This window comes from Gavialis gangeticus, unplaced genomic scaffold (genome assembly GCF_001723915.1).
Source record: "Gavialis gangeticus isolate Ggan-Ray unplaced genomic scaffold, GavGan_comp1, whole genome shotgun sequence".
In the NCBI taxonomy this organism is placed as follows: domain Eukaryota; kingdom Metazoa; phylum Chordata; order Crocodylia; family Gavialidae; genus Gavialis; species Gavialis gangeticus.
The window spans coordinates 20,068,816-20,079,603 of NW_017729026.1; the positions used below are offsets into that span (position 1 = coordinate 20,068,816).

At 39.8% G+C, this 10,788-nt stretch overlaps 1 protein-coding gene across 2 annotated transcripts in view; it reads right to left on the reverse strand.

Annotated features, from left to right (window-relative positions):
* The window catches only part of LOC109299575 (dermatan-sulfate epimerase), a 435,657-nt gene that overhangs the window by 60,847 nt on the left and 364,022 nt on the right, over positions 1–10,788 (reverse strand). The window lies entirely within an intron of this gene.

Below are 10,788 nucleotides of genomic sequence, written 5' to 3' on the forward strand. Positions count from 1 at the left end.
CCCCTACTCTCCCAAGTCAGCTGCAGGCAGAGGCAGGAGCATTGCAGCATGGTGCACTGGGCAGCAGTGGTGTCTGCCTGGCCAGCTCTGCCACTCTGCACCACTCTGCCTCCCTGCTGTACTGCACCCTGCACCTCTGCATTACCAGGATGCTCATTTTGAGTCTCACCAGCCGATCATGACTGACCTCCAAAATTCAGGACTGTCCTGGCTAAACCAGGAAGTCTGGTCACCCTAATTATAGTTCAAAGAGGATTCCTGATCAAGACTGTTAAAAATCCTGATCAAGACAGGTAAAAAGGAATTTTTTTCCATATTAATGGGAAAAAAATCGAGTTTGGCAAGAAAGTCTGTTCTTTATAAAATGGTTCCTGAATTTCCTGAATATTATTTTACTTATTCTAGTCTGTCAATGGAAATAAAACCACAATTTCTTAAGGAATTATTCATAGTGAAACCTTGTGCTACTATATTTAATATAATCCTTTAGTCCTTTCTCAATCTCATCTTGAATTACACTGTGACTATACTTATCATGTCACAATTCAAACTGCTTAATATCTTTTTTGCTAGAGCAACAACGTCAAAGTATGAATTTTTGAAACAAGCACCTGCTGTCAATCAGATAAGAAAGTTCTGCAAGTTTTAATAAGAAGCGACCTAATACCAGTAACAGCTGATTTCTTATCTCTGCTACAGGGCTAATGCAATAACATTGGGCTAAACTGCACATTGTATCATGTTCTATTAAACACGGATGCATAAATATCTTTTTTGCATCGGTGATGACAGCTGCCAAAAATGTAATTACTTCTCACAAGCAGTGGTAGGCTCAGTCAGAGGGAGTGAAGGAAATTTCCTGCTAAACTTCTTTTTGACATATTGCCCATGCTCTTCAAAAAATTAAACCAATGATTTTGTACATACAGTTTGTAGTTAATGTTCATTGAAAATATTGGAAATAACATTGGTAGACCTCCATTTATTGACTGAAGAATAGGTTGCCATTGTAGGGAGCCCCACATTATTGTCCAACTCGTCAAATGATTTTAGTGTTAGCTTAAATATTTCAGGAATACAGGTTTAAATGTGGAAGAGCAGTTAGGCCACCTAATGTAAGTTCAGTGGCACTCAATAATACAGGTGAGGAAAATTTTGTAGGTCTACATTCTACATATGGGAATACAGCTATCATTGATTTATGTACATGCATACATTTGATAGAAAAAGTAAGCAGAGGGGCATAGAGTAAACCTAAGAAAAGTATTACATTATCTTAATACTTACAAATTATAGTAAAAATATTATCTGGACTCTCAGGAGATTCAGTTGAAACAAAACTAAAAACAATATTTTCTGTCCTTTTAAAAAGTTCAAGAAGGAACAGTGAAGCAGGCAATTCATATGCCCAAAATTAATGTGTCACCAGCGCTCTTTTCAAGCTTCCACCATGCAAAATCTAATTTTGATTCATTGCTATGAGTGAGAATAACATTCTGGGTAGGCTGCAAAACCAGCACTTCCTAATTAACTCCCCCTCCAGAAAAAACCCTCATCTAGCATCAAGCACCAACTAATTCACTTATTTTACTGTAGAGTCCACTGGAAAGGAAATATGTTATGCAGCAATATATAAAATGCTACCAACATCAAAAAAAAAAGAAGAAAACTCTCAGGATTAAGGAGGTTGGGATAGATACACTTCAATACACATTCATGGTACTGAACTTATTCCTGAAAATTCTGAATAAAACCAAAAAGACTTCAAAGAAATAACAAACCCTGTTTTTTAATGAGCTTTTCTCTGGGTCCTATAAGAGACCCAGAGTTTACTATAAGGACTGTAAGAGTTTACTATAAGAGTTTACTATAAGGAGACTATTGGACTCTGTCCTAATATACACAGGGTACACACACACAGTTTTGAAACAGAAAATCAAACAGGTATAGAAGTTTCACAGGCATTAATATTCTACGATTAGCAATCTACCAAAAACTTGAGATCACTATAAACTTTTCATATATATGTAAGCATTATGAACTTGGTTTTTAATTTATCTAAATAAATCTCAACTACAGTTAATGAAAAATGAAAAAAAGTCTTTGTCGCTATTTACAGCCCAGTAAGACTTACACAAAGGTATCAAAGACAGACTTTTCCAACAATAAATAAAAAATATACAATCTAATTTCACAAGCTAATGAAATTTAGATTTATTTGTGCCTTTAAACATGTACAGCGTATATGTACATCTGTAAAGTAATTTACGGCACTGGAGGAATATGGCCCTATATTAACTGAAATAAGGGTATGAATGACACAGTACAATGCTGTACATCCAGTGCCCCTTTCAGAGTAACCCCAGGATAGCAAAAACAGCAGAGCTGCTTTAATGTGGCAATCTGTTCAGATTAATATTCACAGCTTCTCAGTAGCGTTAATTAGTCTAGGCAAAGCACCATACTCATGCAATCTAAAATGTTTCAAGTTCCTAAACTACCCTGCATCTCTACAGGGCACTGCATTACATTGTGTAGCTTACAGCTGTTGTTATATACAGTTGCAGCATGCTACAGCAGTTATTTCATTGGTTTATGTTTGGTATGTTTACTATGCCCAGCCTAACACTACATGAACTTCTTGCATTTTTCCATTTATAATTCATCTTGTTTACTACCGTTTCTAAAAATTAATGTGCACTATATACATTAAAAATGTAAACAATTTATTTCTCGATTTGAAAAGAAAAATGAGTTTTAAGTTTCCAAACCACATTCTAAAATGATTTTCTTTCTCTTCCTTTAACATTTACTTACCAGTCAATGCTTCCTTAGTAATCTTCTGTGCTAACAGTAATATACTTAACTGCTTTCAGGCCTCTTTATCCCATATGCTAGTTCCACAGAGTGAATAAGAAAGTCATCTTCATATACAGATTCTCTTCTAAAGGAATCCATTCCCAACTAGTGCAGACTTGTCTGTTTAAACATTTGCATTCATTGAATGACTCTTCAGTCAGGTTTTTACCATTAAAAAATGTAAAAATATACTCCCACAGAGAAAAATCCCCTTTAGAGCTTTAGTATTTTCTATTTCTCCCTGAAGTCATTTTAAAAGGCACGTGGGGAGTGCAACCTACAAAATATTTTTATTTATAAGTTTCATTTGTAAAGTTTATTTGTAAAAAGTTTACACAGAAGCTAATACTATTATTAAAAGAAAAAAGTCCTTCAGTTAAGATGGGCCCAAAACACTCCTGCACCTTGCTTATGCAAACAGCCCTAATTCTCCAAACATTTATATACCTATTATAATTAAACAGAAGTAATGACAAGAAGCCCAAGTTATCAACTAGATTCCAATTGTTCTCGTCACTCTACAAACACAGAGACACCTCAGCTCGGAAGAGTTTACAGTCAAAGTACCACCATAATCTTATATCCATGAACAAACGTCTAGGGCTCAGTGGGATGATTTACATGCAAAAATAATTGCAGGATCAAGGCCAAGGCTGCAATTCTGTTTGAACAAGTAGTAGGGTGTAGCCTAAAAATTAAACCTCACCTTGAGAAAGTACCAGGCAGCATGCAGCAGAGAGCACTTGAGGTTACCAAGCAAATGAGGAATGAATAGATCAGCCTTGGAGATAAGTAATGTGAGTAGAAGAGGAAAAGCTGCAAAACTCTCAAAACATAGGGGACATAAAAACAGAAATAGGGGGATGATAAAGACAAACAAGATTAGTCCACTCGCACTAAAAACCCAAGTCCTCCCAGCACTTGGTACAATCTGATTTTAAGTATCCCATGTAACTGGCCTATCCTTACCTCCACTGGAAAACTATTCCACACCCTAACACAGTTCAGTATCAGATAACTTCAACATACAGCCTAACTTTTCTTTTCTTACTTCCATTAAATGATTTCTTCTTATACTTCCCTTCACAGCTAATATTTCCACACTGGCCTTCCAATGTATCTATAAGCACTATATACTATGTCCCCTGCAATTGGTGCTTAACCATGCTATCTGCAATTAATTGTTTAATCTGTCTCTGATTTATCTCTCTCCCAAAATGCATATAATGGAGCAAAAGAAAGAATATCCTTTCTGCATGTGTGCATATCTACCTATCTAGATTTAAATACAGAAGGAGTACTCCCTCTCTTCTTCTGTGATATGTAGTCTCTGTGTATGTAGCACAAAATTGCATTGGGCTTGCTTGCTGTCATGTCACAATATAAAATAATTTGCTGTTTGTTACCATTCCAAAGTATATTTCAACATTTCTGTTCTCCAAGTTTCTATCTGTATTTTGGATTATTTTCTCCCCAGATGTAGCTATTTTTTCCCATCAAAATCGTATTTTATTTCTGTCCAAGTTTCTAGTATCTTAGGGCTCTTTCTGTATTAGTCCTCTGCCCTCAATGCTGTTAAAAATCCCTTTATATGCAGAAAGAAAGTGCTACTTGTATTTTCACAGAAAAAACAAAAAATGTAGATACAGGTAGGTGACACGAGTCACTTTTGATTCCAATTAATATTTATTATTCAAATACAGCTATGTTATGTTTTAGGACATGGTCTTGCATGGTGAGTGCCTGGTTTTCAAAGCAAGATTGGGCCTTAAATCTAAGTATCATTCAAATCACCTATGATTTTAGCTAAAATGTGATGTGCCATAATTATAAAGGTCAGATTCTACACCGAGTGACATAATGTCTAAGCTGAAGTTAAACAGTTGAAAAAATACTTCAACAGCTGTACTCAGTTATTTGATTAGAAACCTGGCAAAAAACATTTAATCAAACATTCAATACATTCACTAGCCATAGAACCATTTTAAGAATGAAGCAAGGACCACAGGAGCACTGAAGGGAGCCTAGTTTAAATATTTTTAATGAAACTTCTATATCTGGTGCTGCACTACAATGCCTGTAGTTAGAGGTATAAGAAAAGACCAAGATCTTTATAATCCCCTTTTTGCTATAAATAAGACTACCACTGCTTTCTACTGTACACTTCCATGAGTTGTGGAAAGCAAAAAAACAGCGAAAGAACTTCATTCCACTTATAATAGCCCAGTTGTGCTCGGGGAGTTTATATCAGACTATAATCCACTAGAAAAGCAAAGGTACAGGAGGTATCAGTGCCTGGGATCAGAGACTAGGTTCTGAGTACTTAATGCAATTTCAGTGTCATAGCAAAAATTAAACCATATCTCCTTATGCCAGGTCAATGCTGGAAGGCTTTGCCAGTATTCTAGGCCAATGAAATGCTTTCAGTGAGGACACAGTTTATACTGGCAAAAATGTACTTTGGCCAGCATAGCTCATGCTCCCTTCATCCCTTGCCCTCCTCCCCCAAGCAAAATAAATTAAATGAGAAAAAACAGTTTTATCACTATAATTGAGTCTACACTAGGGCCTTTTTCCATCACAGCTATGCTGGCTACAAATCACACTTTATCACACCCTGATGGAGACAACTAGGGCAGCAAAAGATAAACCCAGCTTTAGAAAGGATAAGAGGACATGTTCTGTAATATATATTATGATTAAGGAAGCATGGTCCCACTGCAGTTTGTTACTATTGACTTTAGACTATTTATTTATTCCTGCATACAGTTCTAGCCCTGCTTTTGGTGAGACATTAAGAACCTTTTCCAACCATACAGAGTCTGGGTTTGCTTTTTAAATACTAGTTAAAAAAATCAAGGGTTAAGTTTAGTTTTAAAAAGCAGTTAAGATATAGAACACAAAATATCATGTGTAAAGGAGAGTAAGGAAAAATGCAGCCAAGAAGTAAGTTGTTGATATGGCTCTGAGTATGATGTAGACTGGAATTTTTTTTACCAAGGTAGGACACATTTATTCCTGAGATTTTACTGCAATTTCTACTTAAATGACCTTTAAAGGGAATCATAGCAAAGGTCTTCTATCAGTATCCTCCTCGTAGACTTTGTTATACTATCTAGTCAAAACAAATGAAAAAGTCTGGGGAAGGTGTTTTTTCTTTTGAGGTGTCTTAAAAGAAGGATCTATCACCAGCAAAAGATGCCAGAATGACAGCATTTGGAACTAACTTTTCTTTTTAGTCTGCTCATGAATATGACTTAGGTCTATAGATCTAGAAAAGCTTTTAAAAAGAACCTGAAGTTGGGTTAATATCAACGACCACAATTATAATTGCTGCTGATTGCTTCTATTTGTATTGCATCAAAGTATGTTAGGGCACCAAGCTTTTGAGCTTTGCCCACAGCTAACTGAAGCCAACATATTTCCCTTTCAGGTGTATGAAATCAACTTAATGCTTTTCTAATTGTACTCACTGAATCGATGGTGTATTTGTACACATCCTTGCAAGTAAATTTTGGTGGATTGTGTCAAAAGACTAAAATGCTACTTATATTTAGACTGGCAACCAAAATGTCCATAATAAAAATAAGCTTATTTTTTAGTAAATTTCACTGGTTTATCATATTTTTATTCTGTTTGATTGAAGAGGAAGTTATAAAGCAGCTTCTAAAACAGCTTTAAAGTACAGCAAAATAATAGTATTGAGTGTCTTTCACGGTCAGTAGCCAAAGCATAAGGCTCTATAGTCTGATTTAGTTTATAAACTATTCATTCTTCTTTCATGATCTTGCATTAAATAAGAATGTTCAGTTTATAAAGTAATACTATTTTCATGGCAATGCAAAGTGATACCAAGCAATATGATCCATCGAAAATTCAAACCTTGCAGCCAGGTGATAAGCAAGCAAGCTCTAATCTCATCTTAAATAGCAAGAATAGTGCATGCAACCCTCAGGAATTAAAACAACTTTTTGGTTAAATACTTAGTTCTAGACATTTGCACTAATAAAAAGCCTAAAGAGCTTTCTTTTTATATAACTTTGTTTCACTTCCTATGACAGTTAACAGAAAGAGCTTTGGTTTGGGCTTTACTTGTTCTTGTGGCTTGTGCTATAAACTTTATAACACTTTGGGCGCGTCTACACATGTGCCAGACTGCACAGTTGTTACAGCACGCTCATTTAGTATTTGCTTAAGCAAGCAGTAAATGACCGTGCAGTAAGCAACATTTCTGCGCCATCCCGACACCGCACGGGTTGTTTCCGACGCTACTGCACAGTAGTGTTGGTGTCACATTTTGTGCCCGCTGACACTATGTCACCACAACAGTGAGCTACAGTGACGCAGCTCATCACTATGATGACATAGCTTGTTGCTGTGGCAATGTAGTGTCTTGTGTAGATGTACCCTTTGTCAACAAAATAAAGGTAAGGAAGCAGTTTATTACTGTAGGAGAATGAAAAGTTGGAATGATATTTCACACAACTACAAGCATTGCAGCCAGGGCCTGAGGCCTGGTGGACAGTGGTAGGAGAGGCTGGACTGGCTGAGGGCTGCAACAGCTAGGTCAGCAGTGGCAATGGCTGCCATTCTTGCATCATCTCTAAGTTAGCCCCAGGGTTGCTGGCCTGGCTGCCCACCTCTAACTGCATTACTGTCTACCCACCTGTACATTCAAGGATTTCCAAGCAGATATACAAACATTAGTTAAGCTTTGCCAACCTTGATGAGAGGTGGGGAAGCAGATGGAACCATTTTATGATGAAGAAAACAGGCCTGGAGAGGTGAAGTGACTTGCCCAAGGTTCCCAAGCAAAACTGTAGCCACTAGGCCAGCAGTATCTAACTTAAGGTCCATAGGCTGGATCCAGCCCCCAGAACCATATTGTGTGCCCCATGGTGTTGGCAGAGGGGCCAACAATCTAGGGGTGGAGCAAACTGGGGCAGGGCTTGCTGCCTAAATCCAGAGCATGGACCCTGGTTAGGCATGCATGTCAGTGGCAGGGGACAAGTGAAGGTTGTGTTGACCCCTGCCACTGCATCCAGATCTGGCCCTCAAGCAACTCTGTGGTCCAGACCTGGCCTAGAGTATTGAGTGTATTGGCGATGTGTAGGGGGTGCACAGGAACCCCCTGAAATTGGCCGTGTACCCTGGAAGCACCAGCCGCGAAACCGGAAGTGCCAGCAGAAGTTCACTTCCTGTTTTGCTGGTTTCACCACTGGTGGTTCCAGGCTTAGCGATCAGTTGCTGGGGGACCACCCTCCACCCCGATCTGGTGCACCCCCCAGACTCGGGAGGCACCAGCTGCCCATGACTGAGTGATTTTGAGTTTGTTACCTAAATAAGGACTGACCTTCCTGAGGTGACCAAAAATAATCAAGAATTGATATCAAAAGCAATTCACTTGGTTGGTTATTCATTTTCTCTCCTTACCAGCAGTTACTGTGTACGCCTGAAAGAAGAGCTTAGAAAGCAAATTCTTCAGTACAGTGAACTAGCAACACTGAGTTTTTATGCTCTCACACTGTTTTGACATAGGAATGTGTATGGTGCTTTAAGAGTTAAGATTCTGACTATTTTGCTACTTCATCATTTTGGACCACCACACAGCTTTAGGATGCTATCAGTTTAGAGAGCTAGTTAGCCATGTTATTCTGATGGAGTAGTGCAACTAGTTGTGAGCAAGGGGCACACAAACCCTTGGTGCTGATTACGGGTAGGCGGTGCTAAAGCCAAGATGGAGGGGAAACTGAGATGAATGTAGCTATGCTGCTAGCCTGGCAGCTACAGACTCCGGCTCTGTTAAGAGGGGTCAGAAGCCAACCTGTGATAGCAGGGAGGCTTTCAGGTCCCTGCAGTGCCTAGAGGAAAAAAAGCAGGTGGTGAAGAAAGGAGGGGAACCCCTTCACCCCCTTGGTTTAGGGATATTATTTCTTTGCTCAGCATGGCGTTCAGTAGCATGTTTGGGGGCGGGCAAGAGGTTTAGTTCCCGGTGGCACTGTCACCCAGAACTGCCAGGACTCTAGAGCTGCACAGGCTCCACTCCATATCCCCTTCCCCACTCTTACAAGCTAGAGACTATACTTTCCAGCTTCCATGAACCAAATGCCTCCCTGCCTTCATCCCTCTGGTCCTGGACACCCCCAAGAGCCTCACAATCCCCTCACATCCCCCACCCACTTTACCTGGGATGACAAAAGAGCTCACTATGCCTCTGGTCTGAAGTCAGGCAGAAGGCAGGGCAGGGTGGCATCTAACTCCTTTAGAAACACATCAAATTTCACGGGCGACAGCCTACTTTGTCAGATGTTATTAAGTGGACTTGCAGAGAGATGGGGTTCTAAATAGAAAGTAACAAAGTAGGCTACAGTTTAGCCAAGGGTACTAAATAAAAATGAATAAAGTAATTCATTTTTATTTAATACCCCGATCTCTCCAAAACCATTCACAGCATCTGATGAAGTACACTGCTTACCAGGGAAAAAAGGAAGCATTTCTGAACAAGTTAGTCTCTAAGGTGCCACCTTACCCTGCTGTCTTCCTGTCAGTTTAGTACAGTATATTCTGCAAGAGCAAATATAACATGCAGTCACAAGGGCAGGGGAGGGGGAGGATGTCTAATAACTGTGATCCTCAAGCATTTAAACTGTTTTAATAAAAGTGGCAAAGAGGTTAAGTTAGGCAAATCATTCTCTATGTCTCTGCCTCAGTTTTCCTAGATGCTAAGTAAGTACGAACTGCTTACCTTTCACAAAGGCATGTTCTGAAGCTTACTTCAATAGCGTTTGCAAAAGGCTTGGAAGTTGTTGGACTAGTGATGCCATAGAACAGCAAAACGCTCTTGTACAGCGATACAGAATTTTAAGGCTTTTTGTAGCACCAAAAGTGAGACTTATTTTTATCCCTAAGTAGTTGCTCCCCCACAAACAGTTCTCTAATTGGGCCCAATCTTGTGAGGTGCTGAATGTCTCCTGAGTCTGTTGAGCTCCCGTTGATTAGTTGGCAGGGGAGCATCTTTTTTGGGAGGTGTGTCACAAATTAGCCCTGCACCCTCCCTTAGTGCTAGTCCAATCCCTTTTCTCTTCCTGATCTGCTGCTCTGCTTAATGCTCCACACTCCTCTCCCTGCCTGATCTCCTGCTCTGCCTTCTGCTTCCTGCCTTCTGCTCCCTGCCTGATTCCTTCCCTATTTGCTGCTGTGCTGCCAGCCCTCCCTGATTTGCCATGTGCCACACACAGAGGCTGCTTGTGCCACTTACAGCACTTGTGCCCCACATTGGCCACTCCTAAACCAAACCATGGGCATCTTTCCCCATCACAGCAAAGTTGGATTTGCCTACTGAATTGGATAAGTAAAGTTGATTTTTAATAGCTTTACAAACCCTACAGGCATTTGTCAGTAAATCATACAATCACAGAATCATAACAAATGAGGGTTGGATGAGACCTCAGGAGATCATCTAGTCCACCTTGCTGCTCAAAGCAGGACTAGATCATCTCAAGGCTTTATCGACCTGGGTCTTAAAAACCTCCAAGGATGGAGATGCCACCACCGCTCTGGGTAACCTGTTCCAGTGTTTTAATACCTTCCTAGTGAGGAAGTTTTCCCTAATAACTAACCTAAACTCCCCTTGCTGCAAGTTGAGTATGTATGGCATGATACATAACACCAAACGATAGGCTTGCCCATGTGACAATTCGTACGATAGCATTTTAATACTTTAAAATAATGCATCTCTTTATACAGCGATCCCTTGACCCAGGGCCACCACTTACAGGTCACTGTCCCTATGTAGGAAGCAGCTGTGTGTGCCAAGAGCTTTGGCAGCAGAATCTCTGCCCACGCAGGCGGGGACTGCTCAGGTTGAGGAAGGAGGGGAAAAAAGCCAGGGGTCTGGGATGTTTGCCTGGCTGGGGATGGCTACTTCCC